Source organism: Myxine glutinosa, chromosome 1 (assembly GCF_964187855.1).
Source record: "Myxine glutinosa chromosome 1, kmMyxGlut1.1, whole genome shotgun sequence".
Taxonomy (NCBI): domain Eukaryota; kingdom Metazoa; phylum Chordata; class Myxini; order Myxiniformes; family Myxinidae; genus Myxine; species Myxine glutinosa.
Window position 1 is genome coordinate 3,163,854 of NC_136261.1, and position 17,540 is coordinate 3,181,393.

Genomic DNA, 17,540 nt, shown 5'->3' on the forward strand with positions numbered 1-17,540 from the left:
TGGTGGTTGAATTCAGTTTGCTGATATGTATATCCTATTCAAAGTTCAAGTCAATCGGATGAAAATTAAGGATTTTAGAAATTTGAAAAAAGTGGTTGACCTTAGTCTATGTTGACCTTTTGACCTTTTGACCCCCAAAATATATACGATTTTGTCGGACAACGAACTCTACCATTTGGTAAAGGTTCGTGAAGATCGGTTTAAAATTGTGTCCTGTAGGCAAGTATAAGTGAGCGGACAGACAAACAAACAAATGAAAAATCGGTCAGAGACCGAGGACTTGCCGGAATTTACTTTTTTATCGGCCATTTAGGACAAATATGGCGGCCGAACCACGTGACCGATGACGTCATCAGTAAAATATTTTATTCCCCATGGAGAGTTCTTTACAATGAGCCATGTCTCAATTTTTTCCATTCAGCACTTTTGGAGATATAGAGGTGCAAAGTTTTTCGGTTTTTCTAAGATGGCGGCCGAACCACGTGGCCGATGATGTCATCATTAACATATTTTATTCCCCATGGAGAGTTCCTTGCAATGAGCCATGTCTCCATTTTTTCTATTCAGCATTTTCGGAGATATAGAGGTGCTAATTTTTTCGGTTTTTCCAAGATGGCGGCCGAACCATGTGACCAATGACGTCGTAATTAACACATTTTATTCCCCATGGCGAGTTCTTTACAATGAGCCATGTCTCAATTTTTTCTGTTCAGCATTTTCGGAGATACAGAGGTGCTAGTTTTTTCGGTTTTTCCAAGATGGCGGCCGAACCACGTGACCGATGACGTCATCAACTGGGCACCGTCTTTTCCAGGGCAAGCCAAATACGTGTGCAAAGTTTGGCGATTCTTCGTGCAACGGTGTAGACATAGTGCTGCAACCAGACAAACAGACAAACAGACAGACAAACGAACAGATCAACATACTTGCGGGAATCTTTTCCGGCAAGTAACAAAAAAAACCGATCAACATACTTGCCGGAATCTTTTCCGGCAAGTAACAAACAGACAAACCAACCGATCAACATACTTGCCTTTTCCGGCAAGTAACAAACCAACCGATCAACATACTTGCCGGAATCTTTTCCGGCAAGTAACAAACACACACACACACAAACACACAAACCGGAGTGATCAACATAGTTGAATTTTTTTTATTTTTTTTGGCCAAGTAACAAATACACACAAACACACAAACCGGAGTGATCAACATACTTGGAATTTTTAAAATCTTTTTTGCCAAGTAATAAACAAACAAACAAACACACAAACACACACACACAAACAAACCGGAGTGATCAACATACTTGCAAAAAATTTTTTTTTTTGCTAAGTAACAAACAAACCCAAACACACAAACCACAGTAATTAACATACTTGCAAAAATTTTATTTTTTTTGCCAAGTAAAAAAAAAACCAAAACACACAAACCGGAGTGATCAACATACTTGCAAAAAAAAAAAAAAAATTTGCCAAGTAACAAAGACAGACAGACAGACAAACCAACCAACCAACATACTTGCCGGAATCTTTTCCGGCAAGTAACAAACGGACTCAAATGCAATACCCTCTTCTCTGGTGAGGGTTTCCATGGTGACAGACAGCTTAGAGACTTAGAGTACTTGAAAATAATTTAATACTTATATTATTTACTAACTGGTATCTCTACCCAGGTCATACTATCCTCTTCAACGAAAGTATCAAACAAGCCCGGATACGCCGCTGTTAGACTTATGGTCTTGTTCCCCTGCGCTCGCGAAGCGAAAAGCGGAGTTAAGCATTCAGTTACGTATGTACGTGTGCGTTGTCTGCTTTAAAAAAAATCATTTTCTCGGCAACCGTTGGTCCGATTGACATGAAATTTTCACCATAGGAGGGCCTCCTCCTGTAGAATTGTTTTATTCATAATTATGACGTCATAGGTCACGTGGTACAGACGCCATCTTGGGGAAAACGTTACACCTCCATATCTCCGAAACCGTTCAATGGAAAAAGTTGTTTAAACATGGTTCATTGTCAAGTGCTCCCCATGGGGAATAAGATATGTTAATGATGATGTAATCGGTGCCTTCATTATGACGTCATAATTCGACAAGTACGATACGACTAATATAGAGCTATCTATCTCCCAGAGTCACTTTCGGAAACTGTATTTACTCCATTGTTGTTACATCCTCTTCTATAGAGCAAGAGCTTCTCTCGTCGTGTGCCTGTTCTTGCTGTTCTTTGTGCACCTGTTATTGCGGCACCTCGTGTGCCTGTTCTTGCATATTAGACAGCCATTGATGTGTATCAATGGAGGTTTGTGGACGATGGACTCCGTCATATCCTCTTCTTCGATGATCAGGAGATCAACACTGGAGTGTTATTATTTATAAAAATCGATAAAAAAAACAAAAAATATTCTGCTAACTCAGACAGGTCGTGTCGGCCATGGCAGTAAAGTTAGTGCCAGTATCGAAATCTCAGTTATTCTAATTACATCTTACTCACTTTTATACAGGCTAGAGATGCACTAATGGTTATTATTAATTGTTATTGTATTTTTATCCTTGGTTTCATTACAAAAAGGCAGTCAGTAAATTTTCAGATGAACGCGCACTTCGCGCAGTGTTTAAAATGAAGAGATGAATTCGCGCTATGGCGGCATCGGGGCTCTGTTCACGGTCTTCTCTTCACTCGTCTTTCTGACGTTCAGGTTTGTGTGACGTTCGAGTTTGTTAATTTATGTAATCACATTAAAACATGGAAAGAACGCCGGACACGATCATTCATTGTGCTTCCTGTGGTACGAGCTCGGCTCGCTGGTCAAACCGAGTCACCGACTGAAACGATTCACAAATGGACATTTGGGCTACCTCACATGTATTACACCTCCATTTGGGCTACCTCACATGTATTACACCTCCATTTGGGCTACCTCACACGTAATACCCCTCCATTTGGGCTACCTCACCTGCAATACACCTCCATTTGGGCCACCTCACACGGAATACACCTCCATTTGGGCCACCTCACACGTAATACCCCTCCATTTGGGCTACCTCACACGTAATACACCTCCATTTGGGCTACCTCACACGTAATACACCTCCATTTGGGCTACCTCACACGGAATACACCTCCATTTGGGCCACCTCACATGTAATACACCTCCATTTGGGCTACCCCACACGTAATACCCCTCCATTTGGGCTACCTCACACGGAATACACCTCCATTTGGGCCACCTCACACGTAATACCCCTCCATTTGGGCTACCTCACACGTAATACACCTCCATTTGGGCTACCTCACACGTAATACACCTCCATTTGGGCTACCTCACACGGAATACACCTCCATTTGGGCTACCTCACATGGAATACACCTCCATTTGGGCTACCCCACACGTAATACACTTCCATTGGGGCCACCTCACATGCCATACACCTCCATTTGGGCCACCTCACCTGTAATACACCTCCATTTGGGCCACCACACATGCAATACACCTCCATTTGGGCTACCTCACACATAAAACACCTCCATTTGGGCTACCTCACACATAATACACCTCTATTTGGGCTACCTCACACGTAAAGCACCTCCATTTGGGCAAATTTGTTCCTTTGGGTGGATGCATGGGATAAGGAATCTCCCATAGTGAAGCACACAAAGTGGGGTTTCTTCCCTTCGGTAGGGTGCATTAAGTGGGGATGGCTCCCTCCCTGCTGTAAAGCTCACAAAGTGGGGATTCCCCCTAATGGGGCGCATGGGGTTCGAGTTTCCCCCCTTATCCGGACCTACAGTGTCGAGTTTCCCCCTGTGTTGTTTGTTTGTTGTACGCAGTAATGGGAATGGTACATAATTTTGTGAAATTTAATTCCAAATACGATCATGATGATGAACTAGCACAGCACTTGAAGGGCGCATAGTCTCACCTCCCACATTCATGCTGAACAAGAATACCATCGTTAACTGAACATGCTCGTACTATTATGGGCCATATACCCATATCATCCATGCACTCTATTAAAATTATGTCAAATACATTGCCATTATCCGTAGCTTTATTGATTGATATTATATTTTTAGGATATTTAATTTTAACCATTTTTGTGCACATTTAAGCTAAATTACGTCAATGAAGGGTGACTGTGAAAAAAAAATTGAAATCTTTTTCCACCATCGCTGGGCAATCATCTCTATGAAGTTTCGCATTGATCTGTTAAGCGGTTCTGGAGAAGAAGAGTTTTTAACGTTTTAATATTCAATCCAAGGGTTGACAGGATGGCCAAGACGTACGCACAGCCATCTCCAAGCTGTCTAGCCTGGGTTTGAATCCTTGTCTGAACGGATATATTAAGTTATGAATCAAACGAAAAGGTTCTGTAATAGTAACGGTGAAATAAAGAATTGTGGAGACCAAATACTTTTGTCAATTTCAACTTATGTTTTGAGAGCATTGTGAGTTATTTGTAAAAAGTGCAAGGGTGCCAATATTTTGGGCCACGACTGTATATACAATATATATATTGTTACGGATCTCGGTTACGGCGCTCCCCTTACCGAGGGGGGGTTTAATCCCCTCGTCTTTTACACTGGCCGTCCGAGTCCTAGAAGGTATCGTGCTCCTTTGTGGGGTTGAGGTTGACCAGGGTGACTGGTCAATGGAGTCCCAGAAACCTTCGCCAACCTCGCCGCAAAGCAGGGCGCTACTTCTGCCCGAGCCACGGACAAGATGGAATTTTGCCGAGCGGTTTAGCAATCCGCAACTCGAGCCGTTAACAAGAGACTAAACCCGATTATAGCGGTTGGCCGAATCGTGCCACAGGTACTCAATCGGGAAAGGACTAAAGCGATCGGGGGAGAATGAAACCAAAAGGGTAAGAAATAACAGGTTTATTCACTATCTACAAAACCAAAACCAAGGAAGAAACGAAACGAAAGGTAGGACTGTACAGGAAGAGGAAGAAGCAGGTACACAGGGCAGCCTTAAAACAGTCTTGTATTATCATACGCCCCAAACAAAACAAACAGACTCACACGAATAGGGAATGGCAGGAAGGAATGGCTGGAAGGAGGAGAAGGTCCAGGCAAGCTGGCAGTGCAGGAAGGTCCGGGTTGATGCACAGCGTCGAGGTCCGCTCCAGTCCACGCTCTGGGCTTTAGGCGAAACCCGGCGGCAGCTGCATGTATTAGTTTCACGTGGTCTGACAATGTGAATATATGGCGAGATTGTCATTGCCAACGGACCCACTCTCCTGGCTTATGATTCAGTGTGTTCTCCTCTTGCACCTCGGACCTTCGCACTCATCTCTCCCCTCTCTCTCTCTCTCTCTCTCTCTCTCTCTCTCTCTCTCTCTCTCTCAGCAGTCCCTCGCAGCTGCTTTTATTGCGCGTTCTCGTATCCAGCCGCCGGCTCCTATGACACGCCAACCGGTCGGCTCACCTTGGCCCTGGTTGGCCGGCAAGGGCTCGCTGGCTCCACCTCTGATGGTGAGTTGACGTGCCACACCTTGTTCCTGTGTCCCGCCCCCTTTTTCCTCGACCTGAGACCGCATGTTCAATGGCGGCTTGGGGCCATCAATCGAACCAAGACAAGGGGCAGCGAACGCTGCCCTACCGCTACTGCACTTTGAAGAGCGGGAGATGATTGGGGAAATTGAAGGGGCCTATCTTATTTGATTAATGCAACGCAGATTCAACTATTGGGAACAGATCCTTAACTAAAAGTAAAACACATAATAATGAGATAACGACAGAGAGGTCCGATGGTGCTCTACGTGTTGTACATGGACTAACTAGGGTGCGATCTTTAATAAAGCCAAATAATGGGGATATTTACAGGGGATCATTTATAAGAGAACATTTACTAAAATTTACAAAGTTAAGGTTCTAAAAACCGTAACACAGCACCCGTCTCTCCTCCAGGGCCGTTACGGCCCGAAATAACTTAAACTTAATATGACACTCAGGTGTAGTAACCCTCTACTTTTAACCTTACCCTGAGTGCGACAGTTTTAAAACAATTAAGTATGTCCCCCTGCTGCGTTGCATCCTACCTAACAGACTCATGCCCACAGACTAACCGAATCACGGAATTATTTCCAAACTACACATTTACGGTGGGGAGCATGTTATTTACAAAGACTATTTGGTATTTACAATGCGAACCCAGGACCTGTCATTTTGGGAGACAAAAAAAGATCTTTTGCAAGAGGAAGGAGCATGCACTGCACTGTACCGATACACCATACCCACATGCCCGGGGATGCACAATTGATATTGCAGTGCACCCCCGGGCGCAAGAGCATTACAATTCACCAAAGCACCAATGAAGCATCATCCAGTACTCATTTCACACATATCATCACATTTCAATAATAAACAAACTGATGACTTTTCTTGTTTCTCCTGCTCTGCTGGCCCGATGTTTCTTGATGTTATTCTTGTGGCTTGCTGACTATTTGTAATAATAAAAAGGTACACAACGCGTCCATTTTTTTTATTTATGGCCAACAGGGGCCAACTAAGGGTGGTCCACCTGTATGGCATAGGGGCCACCTCACCGTGGTCCACAAGCAAGCTTTTCTCTGGCCATCATGGCCGGTCCCAGCAGAGGGGCCAGGCCCCAACACGTGGGGTCCATAAGTGTGGTGCTTAGCCACAGAACCGTGGTGCTAGGCCACAAGTCGTGCGGTCCATAAGGTGGTGTACCAGTCCAGGCCGGCTGCAGCGGCGGTTTGGGCACACAACTGCGGCTACCTGCGCACTCCCCCCGGACCCAAAAGAACAAGCCGTGAGTGGGGAAGGAAGGACACAGCAAGCATCGGGGCAAGGTCGCAAGGGTACACATTAATACAAGGTAATGCAAGGTGAGGTGCGCATGGGAGCGAGCGGAGAAAGCTCGTCCCTACTGCATGTCACCCCCCCGTCACCTACCCTACCCTTGCCCTTACCCCGTATTTACAAAATTCTACACATTTACAAATTCGTCACTACTGTCTCGTCTTCCCCATATCTCCCCTAATACCAAATTCGTCCACAATCCCTCTAACCAAATTTGCCATCAAGCCCAATCTCTCATCAATTCCTGCGAAGGAGGAAGAGAGGGAACAACAAGCACAATGTCACCCCACGTCATGATGCGTCTCACCATTCCAAACATTTGCACAAACCGGTGGTGTGGAGTCTTGTCATCACCTCAGGTGAGTGGATGCAGATGGTGCGAAGAGATTTCAATCCTAACGATACTTCTAAATGACTTTAACACTTTTACTCTACCCGGGGTCTTTCCCTGCCAAACCATTGGCCATCTTACACTATGTGGTTCGAAGAACCAAACTCCCATTGACCAAACTGTGGTGCTTACCAATTTGGGGTCTCACTCCCCAGATTCTTCACCCTGTATCTTCGCACAATTTCCGGGCTGGGTCGTGTGGCACTCCCAGCAGGTCCGCTCACCTGCACACCTCCGCCCCTGCAGTTGTGTCCGAGCTTACCTGCTTCTTACCCTAACCTACCTGGGGAAGGCCCTCTGGCGCTCTCACCCCACTACCGCCCTCTCTGGCGCCGGGCTACCCGGGTCCGTCCTCTGGATCCTCGGGCCCCATTGAACAACTCTACTGGCTCCCAGAGCCTACCTGCGGCCTCACCTGGCCGACATCCTAACAGTGGCGGAGTGCTCAACCAATCACACTCACTAACAGGCCACACACCCAGCCAATTGACTCCACTAATGCACCCATCCAACACTCTGTGCAACTACCCGCACCATAGATGCCAATATCCAACCACAATTTCCCTACTCCCGCTACCTACTTTTAAACTACCCTCCCCGGGTATTCGTGAAGGGGTCCATCTTCCCCATCCACTCCTTTCGCACCAACCACTCCACGTATTCCACACTACTCACTCCACACCATCCATTCCATACTCCATTCATTCCAGACCATCTATTCCATACTCCATTCATTCCATACCAGCTATTCCACACAACCATTCTCACTTGCCACCATGCAATTCAATCACCCAATGCACAAGCACACACCTCCACAAGACTCTGCTCAATCACAAGCATTGCCTCAGGCACTCAAATTCTCCCACGCCCACACACACACACATCTTTCAAGAGCATTGCCTCTCAATTCCTCATTTGCAAACCAGCACGACCGTGAACTTCCATACGCAATTCCTTATTCATCACTCTCACTACAAACACACTGCATCTTCTGGCTACCTGGTTTCCCTCTAACTTAGTGCTTCCCCCAGTCATCCCTTATACTATGCACATACCACGTCGTTAACAACCATTCTAACCTCTCTATGTCCCCGACTACCTGTACAATGTCACTACTTAAATCTCCAGTCTCCTAACGTCATCTCTAAATCCCGATCATTTTATCCTAACCCTCCCGGGCTAGTTTGCACAGCCACCCTATAAACTAATGCTCATGTGCCCTGGGGATGGGAGGGATGGCAGAGTTGCCATCACTCCACATCGGGCATCTCCCATTATCACTCCCCACCGTCCTCTGGCACTATGAGCCCCCCTCATTAGAGGTACTGGGTCCCGCCTCGGCATCAAAAGCCGGGGCAATCCACGAGGGCGCCTGCTCGCCGGTGTAAGGTCTTATCCGGTCGGCATGGACGATCCGAGGGAGGGCTCATGGCCCCATTTTGATCTTAACGACCACGTCACAGACTTGCGACAGGACGCCCCCGGGCCATGCCAGGGCGAGGTGAGTTTTGGGCACCTACCCTTCCGCCTCCGGGGATTAAAGAACCAAATCTTCATCCCCGGAGCGTACTGGCTCCCCTGGCTCCGGTGGTCATACCTGCGCTTCATCTTTGCCCCCGCCAGATGGAGCTGGCGGCGGGCGAAGGCATGGACCCTCTCCATGCCTTCCTCCAGGTGACGTGCGTAACCCTCCCTCGGTGGTGTCTGGCACGGGACCGCATAGCAAGTCGGCGGGAGCCCGCAACTCCCGCCCATACATAAGCAACGCTGGACTGCATGCGGTGGCTCCGTGCTGGCTAGTTCGGTAGGCCATCAATAAGTATGGGATATGTTCGTTCCAGTCATCCTGACGGGTGGTGGTGAACAAGGCCAGTTGTTGGACCAATGTTCGATTGAACCTTTCCACCATCCCGTCAGATTGGTGTCTTAGGGGCGTTGTCCTGGTTTTCCTAATTGACAGGAGTCTGCACACATCTTTTAGTAATTGGCTTTCAAAATTTCGTCCCTGATCAGTGTGCAGCTCCTGTGGAATCCCATGCCGACATACAAATCCTTCCACAAAGGCCTGCGCTACCACCCCGGCTTCTTGGTTGGGGAGGGCGTAGGCCTCCGGCCACTTGGTGAAATAGTCCATGACAACTAGGATGTACTTGTTACCTTGGCGGGTGCGGGGTAGCGGTCCTAGAATATCCATAGCCACCTGGTGTAATTGAAGGGGGGGAGCCCTCATCCTCCGTGCTGGTCCCTTTTTAGCAGTACAGGCGTCGCATCTCCGACACCAGTCCTGTATATCGCGCCCCATATTAACCCAATAGAACCTTCGGCGGACCCGAGATGTAGTCTTTGTCCTGCCCAAATGGCCGCCGGAGCGGGTACCATGCACCTGTTGCAATATGACGTTCTTAAATTTGTCAGGGACTATCACCAGCCAGGAAGTTCTCCCAGAGGGAACCTCCAGCCACTTGCGATATAAGATGTTATCCTTCAATTCCAGGGTCTGCCACTGAGCCCAATATGCCTTTGTTTGCGCCCCGAGGGGGGTGGCCTCTTCCCCATTAGGTCTTTGCCCCAATTTGACCCATTCGTACACCGGTCCCAGGACGGCGTCCTCCCGCTGGGCCGTGCTCCACGCCAAAGTTCCAAATTCCTCGTCTGCGGTTAGTGGCAAAATTGGCCCTCTCACCCGGGTTGCACGGACGACGAGGATCGGGGCGGAATTGCCCAATTGCTCCCTCTCCTCGTGTCTCGCACAAAATTGACAGTTTTCCCCCAGACAAGGACGCCGAGAGAGAGCATCAGCATTCCCATGGGCCTTCCCGGCCCTATGGGTCACATTAAAATCGTACTGCTGCAACTTTTCCAACCACCTTGCAATTTGGCCCTCCGGTTCCTTGAACCGAAGGAGCCATCGCAAGGAGGAATGGTCAGTTCGAACCAAAAATTTCCGCCCGTACAGGTACGGGTGGAAATGGTTCATGGCAGCCAGCATAGCCAATAGTTCCTTGCGGGTGACGCAATAATTTCGTTCGGGCCGACTCAAGGCCCAACTATAATAATTAATAAGCAATCACTCTCCACGCCCTCCTGTATCTGCGACAAAACTGCGCCCAATCCTTCCTGGCTTGCATCCGTGTTCAGGGTAAAGGTCCCGTCACTAGTGGGGTAAGCTAGAATGGGTGCGGATGTCAAACACCCCTTCAATTTTAGGAAGGCCTCTTGGCACTCCCTTGTCCAATTAAATCGCCTTCCCTTCTCCGTAAGCCGGTGAAGGGGCCGGGCCAACTCTGCAAATTTTGCCACAAAGCGCCGGTCATAGGAGCAGAGTCCCAAAAATCCCCGCACCTCCTTGATGGTACGTGGTGCGGGCCACTCCTCTTCCACTGTAATTTTGCCTGGGTCTGTTTTTACCCCCTCGCGACCGATAACGTGACCTAGATAGGCCACCTCTCTTGCAAACAAAGTGCACTTACTCGGACTCAGCTTCAACCCTGCCTGTCTGAGGCACCCAAACACCTGGTCCAAATTAGCTCTAGCCTGGGGGAATGTTTTGGCATGTTCTAGGATGTCATCCAGGTATACCAGGCGGGACTGCCATGGCATGCCGCCTCGTACATGTTCCATTAATCTCTCAAAGGTGGCGGGGGCGTTGCACAAACCAAACGGCATCACAGTGAACTGATACAGCCCCTTACCTGTGGAAAATGCCGTTTTCTCCTTCCCTGCCATATCCATCTCCACCTGCCAATACCCACTCTTGAGGTCCAAAGTTGAGAACCAATTTGAGCCCGCAACGGCATCGAGGGGTGTCATCAATTCTTGGCAGGGGATATGAGTCCTTGAGTGTCACGTTGTTTAGCTGGCGATAGTCCACTCAGAAACGCGTGGTCCCATCTTTCTTTTTGACCAGCACAACGGGTGACATCCAGGGACTTCCCGAGGCTCGATGACACCTGCATAGAGCATTTTTTCTACCTGCTCGTCAGCTTCCTCCCTCTTGCTCCACCGGAGCCGTCGGGCGGGCTGACGAATAGGCCGGGCCTCACCGGTGTGGATCTGATGTTTCACCAGGCCCGTACGTCCAATATCCTCGGGGGACAGGGAGAATATATCCAAATGGGATTCAATTAATTTGTGTAAGGCCTCCCTCTGGGTACCTTCCAACTCTACGCTACTTCGATTTACCATCTCGCAAATGGGATCGGGCCAATTCCTACTAGTTATTGAAGGCTCCCCTGAGGTCGGCTACGCTGATCTATACGGGGCGGAGTTGAGGGCATCGGCTGTCGGGGAGCGTCCCGGCGCGGAGCTTGACACTCCCACGCACCGTGACCCAGCCGAGCACAATTATAGCACCTCACCTGGTAAGGTGCTTGCCTCCGGAATTCCAAATTTCCCCCCCTGAATGTCCGAATTGGTGTACTTTGTCGTGGCCTACCGGGTGCCACCGCCGGGGCCGCCTGCCATGGTCCAGGTCCCGCCAGACGCCGGTCCACCAGCCTCCGGACCATGCTCTCTCGGTCAGGGCCCCCTTCGGGGGCGGGCCCCCTAGGGGGGCCGCCACCCATCACGGGCCCTACCTGACGCACCGCCACTGCGTGGCGCTCGCCTCCCCGGGCCAGGGGCCTCGCTGCTTCCCAACGGGCTGCAGCATCGGCCGCCTGGCTCAAGGTCTGCGGGCGCCACATGGCGAGCTGTTGTCGGAGCTCCGGATCCGGAAAAGCCTGGATAAAGTGATCCAGCACCAGGCTTTCCTGGGAGGCCGCCGCCATGTCCGCGTGTGCAATCCCTACTGCGCGGCGAATGTCATGGGCAAGTTCCCCGATGGTCTCCTGGGGCTTGCGTTTTCGCTGAGCAAGCTGAGCTTTAACAAGCTCGCTTTGCTGTTCAATGCCGAAAGGATTAATTAAGGCTGCACGGAGGGCTGACAGGGTGAGAGCACCCGGTGGTAAAAGCTGTCAGCACATCCGCCGCCACGCCGTGCAGTGCCCCCACAAGGTGTACTCCACCTTCGTCCGGATTCCAACCGTTGCCTCTACATACATATTCAAACTGCGCCAGGTATGCCCTCAGATCACTCTTGCCGTCATACGGCGCGAGTGGGACCTTGTGGGTGCCCGAAGGCCGGACCCCGTGCGTCGCTCCTTGCGGGGTTAGCGCGGGGCCGAACCGTTCGGGCCCCCACAGTCCACTATTCCCGGGGGGCTCTCGTGAATTCCCCGTCCCTCTGAACACTACCCCTGTCGGTGTCGATGCCTGGGTTGCCCCTCCGCAACCCGCTACCCATTCCATACCCGCACACCCTTACTCACCAATACCTCTCGCACTCCCCATGGTCGGACATCCTTGCACGCATCCTCTTTCCACGCACTCTGCACCAGTCGCACACCTCACCAGCAACCTCTCACGAACGCCCGGGTCTAGACCAACACCCAAGCTCGCTGAGTCTCCCCTCACACCATATACATTTCCGAGCATATCGCCACTCACCTCGGCGCCTCTTCTCCTTCGCTCCTCCTCCGCCACCTGCAAACTTTATTTGGTCAGTAAGCACATCATCACGCTGTGAGCAGTGAGCACAGACATTGCACCAATTCCATCACCTCCTCCTTTATCTCTTTCTTAGTCTCCCTCAGTCTCTTCTTAATTTCACTTAGCCCCTCTTCCACCTCCTCTAATTTTTGTTTCACCTCGTTTATTTCCCGGTGCGCCCCTTCAATTTCTCCCTCTAAGGCCACCTTGGTCGTTTCTATGTGCGTCCTGACTTCCCGTTCTTTCGTCTCCATTGTCTCTACCACCTCCTCTAACCTCTTTGTCAGTCCCTCTTGTACCGTCTGACATTTTCTTTGTCGCTATTAATTCCTTCTTTATCTCTTTTTGCGTCGCTTTCAACCCCCCCTATTACCACCGTGTTCTTTTCTACCTGCTCCCCTAACTCCTTTTGTCCCACTGTCAGCTGCTCTACTCCTCGCGTCAGATCTTCTATGCCCCCCCCTAACCTAGCCGTGCTATTCCTCACCTCTTTCTCCATGTGCTCCTCACCCCGCTTTACCTCGTCGCGTACTCCTGCGACCTCTTTGCTCACCCCGCGCCTTATATCCTCCCCCATCTCTCCTATTTCCTTGGTGGATGCCGCCCTCATCTGCTCCAGCTCCCCCTTGTGGGTGTCCAATTTGGTTTCTCACCCGATTTTTACTTCCTCTATCTGCTCCCCCATTTGTTTGATTTCCCGGGCAGATTGCTCCCCTATTTCCCTTAATTTGCCTTCCATACTGTTTTCTAACCCCTCCAGCCCATTCTTCACCCCTTCCATTTGGTTCTCCTGGGTGGCCATTCTATTTTCCAATCCCGTTAACCCGTCCTTCATTTCCCCAATTTGGCTACCCACGTCCTCCAATTGGCCCCCTAATTTGCTTTCTACCCCCCCAATTTTGTTGTCGAATCCCCCCAATTCCCGGGGGGCTCTCGCCCTGAATGGCCCCCAATTTGAATGACTTCTAGGCCCCCAATTTGACTTCCCATATCATTTTGTAATTCCCCAATTTGATTTCCCACTCGCTCTCCCTGAGCATCTATCTTATCATTCAGCTTCTCCAGGCTTGCCGCGAGTTGAATCATAAAGAGGTTCATATCTATTGGTGCTGCGGGCTCGGCTCTCGCCGCCGCCATGTGCGAGGCGCCATTTTGTGCTCCTGTAACCTCGTGCGAGGTGCCGCCATCTTGTGTGCCTGCAACCCCCTCTACCACACCTTCCTCAACCTCCTCTTCCATTACCCCCAATTGTTGCCTGGGGTCCTGGGTTGGCTCTACCCTCCTCTATCTCCCCTACCGGCACCTGATCGCCTTGATCATCCATGGCACGATTTTAAAATTTAGATGTTTTAATAAAATTTCGGCCGCTCGTAAATTTTTGACCAAATTTTAAAAGATGTTTTAAAAATTTGGTTCGGGTCCAAATCCCAACTCCTCGACACCAATTGTTATGCATCTCGGTTACGGCGCTCCCCTTACCGAGGGGGGGGGGGTTTAATCCCCTCGTCTGTTACACTGGCCGTCCGAGTCCTAGAAGGTATCGCGCTCCTTTGCGGGGTTGAGGTTGACCAGGGTGACTGGTCAATGGAGTCCCAGATACCTTCGCCAACCTCGCCGCAAAGCAGGGTGCTACTTCTGCCCGAGCCACGGACAAGATGGAATTTTGCCGAGCGGTTTAGCAATCCACAACTCGAGCCGTTAACAAGAGACTAAACCCGATTATAGCGGTTGGCCGAATCGTGCCACAGGTACTCAATCGGGAAAGGACTTAAAGCGATCGGGGGAGAATGAAACCAAAAGGGTAAGAAATAACACAGGTTTATTCACTATCTACAAAACCAAAACCAAAGAAGAAATGAAAGGTAGGACTGTACAGGAAGAGGAAGAAGCAGGTACACAGGGCAGCCTTAAAACAGTCTTATATTATCATACGCCCCAAACAAAACAAACAGACACACGAATAGGGAATGGCAGGAAGGAATGGCTGGAAGGAGGAGAAGGTCCAGGCAGGCTGGCAGGGCAGAAAGGTCCGGGTAGATGCACAGCGTCGAGGTCCGCTCCAGTCCACGCTCCGGGCTTTAGGCGAAACCCGGCGGCAGCTGCACGTATTAGTTTCACGTGGTCTGACAATGTGAATATATGGCGAGATTGTCGTTGCCAACGGACCCACTCTCCTGGCTTACAATTCAGCGTGGTCTCCTCTTGCACCTCGGACCTTCGCACTCATCTCTCCTCTCTCTCTCTCTCTCCTCTCTCTCTCTAAGCAGTCCCTCGCAGCCGCTTTTATTGCGCGTTCTCGTATCCAGCCGCCGGCTCCTATGACACGCCTACCGGTCGGCTCACCTCGGCCCTGGTTGGCCGGCAAGGGCTCGCTGGCTCCATCTCTGATGGTGAGTTGACGTGCCACACCTTGTTCTTATGTCCCGCCCCCTTTTTCCTCGGCCTGAGACCGCATGGTCAATGGCGGCTTGGGGCCATCAATCGAACCAAGACAAGGGGCAGCGAACGCTGCCCTACCGCTAGTGCACTTTGAAGAGCGGGAGATGATTGGGGAAATTGAAGGGGCCTATCTTATTTGATTAATGCATCGCAGATTCAACTATTGGGAACAGATCCTTAACTAAAACACATAATAATGAGATAACTACAGAGAGGTTCTGTGGTGCTCTACGTGTTGTACATGGACTAACTAGGGTGCGATCTTTAATAAAGCCAAATAATGGGGATATTTACAGGGGATCATTTATAAGGGAACATTTACTAAAATTTACAAAGTGAAGGTTCTAAAAACCGTAACAATGGGGACGTGCTGGGACCGTGGAGAGCCGGACGGGGCCGTTCCTGGACGACCACGTCGGCGCTTTTGGCTGAACATCAACCTGCCTGCCATTCCCTGTGTGAGTGTGACGGGCCCAAGTCTGGGAAGTAAGATAAGACTGTTTCAGTGCTGCTCTGTGTCTCTGCATCCTGATCATTGTACATACGTGTGGGAATAATAATTAAACCTGTGTTCTTCCTTTTCCATTCGATGGTTCTCGTGATTTCCTCATTGGCTAAGCGTGGTACGAATAGAACTGCTCGAATCGGGTTCCACTACTAAGATTGCACGGACCACGTGGTACTCAATCCGCTCGGTGTACCCAAATCACACGTGGCTCGTGCGAGGCTTGCTTCCTCGCTTCCGTGGCGGCGCAGGGATTTAGGTACGAGCGAGACTTGGTCCCGAAACCTTACCTTGCGTTTTGCCCGGAAGAGGCGTTTCAAGTCTCTCGATTCCGCCAAGCCCAGAAAGAACAAGGCGATTAATCCCCCCTTGGTAAGGGGAAGAAGTACGGCGGAGAACCATAACAATATATATATATATATATATATATATATATATATATATATATATATATATATATATATATATATATATATATATAATTATATATATATATATATATATATATATATAATTATATATATATATATAATTATATATATATATATAATTATATATATATATATAATTATATATATATATATAATTATATATATATATATATATATAATTATATATATATATATATAATTATATATATAATTATATATATATATATAATTATATATATATATATAATTATATATATATATATAATTATATATATATAATTATATATATATATATATACATATATATATATATATATATATATATATATATATATATATATATATATATATATATATATATATATATATATATATATATATATATTGTTACGGCCCGCGGATAAGGATGTTGGTTTGCCGAGCGGATGGCACCGCGGCCTAACAGTTACCCCGATTAACCCGATCCCCGAACGTTGGCCGGATCGCGCCACAGCTATTCAATATGGAAAAGACAAAAGCGGCACGGATGTGAAGAAGAAGAAGAAGACGAAAAAAAGGTTGAAAATACTACGAAATTTATTCCTACTATATACAGGCTCAAAGTAACCAAGGAGAAGGAAAGATAATAAAATAATATACAGAAGATTTTAGAGACACAGTGCAAATTCCTTATACAAGCTTAATTAAATACCCAGGACAGAACAAACAAAGACAGACTCACGCGGGGAATGATGATAGGACTGGCGGGAGGTGGATGGCTTGAGGGAGAGGAAGGTCCACCGGTACTGCAGCACGATCGGCGCGTTTGGCAGCCGCCGTTCCTTCACGGCCCTGCTCAAAACCGCCGTTCAGGCCCCAAGCTGCTGTTGCTGCCGCTTCTGCTGCGGCTGTGGACGTCGCGTGCTTTGCTAGGACTCGTCTGACTCGTCCGGTCCAAACCCTCAACTCAACAACATTCTTGCACGTCTCCCTGTCCAACCACTCTTTCTCTCTTGGTCCAACCACTCTTTCTCTCTTGGTCCAACCACTCTCTCTTTCTTGGTCCAACCACTCTTTCTCTCTCTTGGTCCAATCACTCCTCACCACCGACCAGCGACCACTTCTTGCGCGTGCGCCTTTATAACGCCTCCGGCGATCAAGCCGCCGGCCTTCAGGACACGCCCATCGGTGTGCTCACCTCGGCCCTGGTTGGTCGCGCGACCCTCTGGCTCCGCCCTTGATGACGATGGGCGGGCACGCCCCTCTTCCCCGACCCGAGCACATGTTCAATGGTGGTTTTGGAGGGGATGTAATTGGCAATCGAGGCTTGGCAATGATGAAAGGGGAATGTGAAAGGAAGGGGATCTACTCTTATTTAATGCAGTGCAATGGAGTGTCATCTTAATGGAAGACAAGGCCTTACCCTAATACAC

General features: G+C 48.9%; 1 protein-coding gene across 1 annotated transcript in view; it reads left to right on the forward strand.

The window, feature by feature from the left end:
• The first annotated feature begins 2,596 nt into the window (after positions 1 to 2,596).
• Positions 2,597 to 17,540, forward strand: part of RTTN (rotatin) — a 362,213-nt gene continuing 347,269 nt past the window's right edge. Inside the window, exon 1 of the mRNA XM_078776353.1 lies at positions 2,597 to 2,697. The gene's annotated coding sequence lies outside the window, so the exon portion shown is untranslated. The remainder of the gene's footprint in view (positions 2,698 to 17,540) is intronic.